Below are 3,010 nucleotides of genomic sequence, written 5' to 3'. Positions count from 1 at the left end.
AATTGAATTGAATTGAAATATTTTTTTATCAATTACCTGTTTGTGCTTTTTTATGCACAGATTTTACTTTTTTGTACAAATACACTATTGAAGTGTTATATGTTTATTGTGTTTCTGTGTACAGATTTGACTTTATTGTCATGATTCTAAATGGGATTGCACTAATCAAAAGCTGATGGAGCMATTTGTTTGTATGGTTTCAGTAAAGTGGAGGCTCTCTTACATGGTTCATTAAATAAGAAGCTCAGATTAAACAAACATTCTGGAGACAAATTGGCACTAAAGCAATTTTCTGTAATTGACAACAGTTCACAAAAAGGAAAATAAAGAATGATGCAAATCTTGAAGTTTATTTTTGACATTATTTTAACTAAATTTGACTCATTGTTTTGATCTTGCTAAGCTGAGGAGGGCTTAGAACAGTTTGTCCCACCAAAGTGGGGTGCAAAATTAAAAGTTTGAGAACGACTGTTTTAAGTCATCGGGAATCCACTTTGGTCTCGGCCCCATCCAGTCTAGCCATTAGCTCATCAGTTTGGTCTGAATTAAAATATTTAATGGAATAGCTCCATAAGCTATCTGCAACAGGTAAGATATTAATTGTTGATCCCTTTTCTGCAGAACCTCACTTCAGTGGATTTAAACTGTCCATTAAAGGCTCGTTTATGTCGGGGAGCCTTATTTTAAAATTGTGGTTTGTTTAGCCACCCAGCTGGGAGCGACTAAATGTCCCACCAAGGCTGCCGAAGTTCAAACCCCAAATTCACCACCGCTCCGCTCTCACCCTCTGACCACAAGTCCCAGCTGCGCTCACACGAATGATGGATGTCCACAAGTCCTGCAATTCATGAAGCAGGTAACCATTTGGCCTCGAACGCTCACCATGCTCACACATGTCCAAACAAACAATAAACACACACCGGCTCATCCCCCCCTCCCACGGCAGCACAACAGAGTTCCTTGTGTGATTACATTATTGATCGTCCTGGATATGTTTATTTTTCCCCCCTTCCCTTCTTAAAAGCATTTAGCAATCTGGCAATTAGTTAGAGCTTAATGTAGGCTGTCAAAACAGGGTTATTGATCCAGCGGGGCTTGGAGGAGAGATTGATCAGTCAACTCATTACGTTGCTGGCGCTGCCTCGTCATAAACACTCCAGATGAGACTCCATCAAAAGCCCATCCCTCGTTTTCTGGCTCTGTTCTGCTGCCTGCTCAGCCTCCCCAGTGTTTCCTTGCGTTGGCTCCTGTAGCTTTGTTACAGTCTGCATCGACGTTCTGGTTTTTATCCGTCTTCGTCGTGTTTTTGTTTTTWATTAGACTTTTCTTTCTTCCTTGATGAACTTATTTTACTCTCATCCGTTCTGTTCTGAACTCTAAAATCCCGTCTCCACAGACGCCAGGTGAACCGCCTGCCACGGAAAATCTCGGCGAGGGCATGGTTCAGTTTACTGTGTCACTTGAATCAATTCATTAGTCAATCATATTAAAATTAGACAGTAGCAGGCACACTTGATTGGATTTGAAGTGACACACTGCAGTCGTTTTATAAAGTGCTGTTCCGTTCAGTGAACAGAAGCTAAGGCTCATTAGGTGGCACCCGCTGCAGAATAATAAAAGCTGACATTTATGGAGCACGTCGTCAGCTGAATTTTTGATCTGGCTACGCAGGTCCCAACAGAGACAACAGGTTTGAATGTAGGGAGTTGTACGAGCAGAACTGGGATTTTCAGCAAAGATGTACATTAAAAAAAAAGCTTTTACTTCACTGCACAGTCATGTCACGTGATGAAAGAATAGGCTGACTGCACAGAAGCGTTAAAGCCATTCAGCAGGTTTGTTAAGGTGGATCAGCAAAAGACTCACAAATCCTTATTCATGCATTCATTTACATTATTTACTGCATCTAGAGATGTACTCTTTTTTTTTTAGTTTAAAGCTTTGATTCCCAAATCTTTACATTTTAACGATTCCCCAGGCAAGATAACCATTTATTTACCTTCCTGTGTTCCTTGCAGGATAAAAGCATTTTCTAAATATATATTGGCAGGCACATCAGAAGTGGAAAACAAAACGCAGAGTGTGAAGAAAACAGGTGGATGAGGACTGCAGATTTTTATTGAAACAAACAAATCAAAGACCGCCGCAGCTGGGAAAATCCAAAGTCGAACTGTGATGAAAAGCAGCAGATGGAAACACGTGCCAAAGAAATCAGGAGGGTTTAAATCCGCTGAGGGATGATCGCAAAATCAAGAGCAGGTGCGCTGATAACGGCGTGCAGGTGAGTCAGGAATTAACGAATTAAAATCTAAAAACAGTTTAGAGGCTGGTGGAATATGACTGCTTATATGCGATCAAAGTTCATCGACTAAATAAAACTTCACTTTTCCTGCAGTTGCAGTTTATGTTCATTTTCTGGCATTAAAAGTTAGGCACTAACACAGTAATCTACTTGTACCTGGAAGGGGAGTATAGATATTTTCAAGGGAGGTTATGACAAAAATCTGTTTCTTATGAACTTTATGTTACAGCTTTGTTACACCATTATTAACACTTATTTGTTTGTACAAAAAGCAGCAGCAACTGAATTCTCCAATCCACAGTGAAGATGGAACTATACAGTTTAATATAATATACAGTACATTGTTTATGCTCATTTTGTTTGTACTGTTTTTCAAAAGTGGGTTTATTTTAGGAAAAAAGAAAGAAGAATTAGCAGATCGTCGTGTTTCTGATCTCATTTTGTCTTCAGTTCATTCGGTTGTTTTACAAAATATTCGTTACAACTTTTCAAACGGGACATCTAAATGTATCAACCTAACAGCAGGGGCTTAAAATTCAGGTTTCTAAATCARCTACTAATTCTGTCAGACATCTGTTCGTCCACAACTTCTTTTTTTCTTTGGTCTGTTGTTTTTCCTCCCCACATATATTGTCTCATTTTCCTCATCAACTAGCACCATCTTCTCTCTCTCTCTCTCTCTCTCCTCTCTCTCTCTCTCTCTCTCTC

This window comes from Austrofundulus limnaeus, unplaced genomic scaffold (genome assembly GCF_001266775.1).
Source record: "Austrofundulus limnaeus strain Quisiro unplaced genomic scaffold, Austrofundulus_limnaeus-1.0 Scaffold265, whole genome shotgun sequence".
NCBI lineage: Eukaryota > Metazoa > Chordata > Actinopteri > Cyprinodontiformes > Rivulidae > Austrofundulus > Austrofundulus limnaeus.
Note: the sequence above shows the minus strand (reverse complement) of the source record.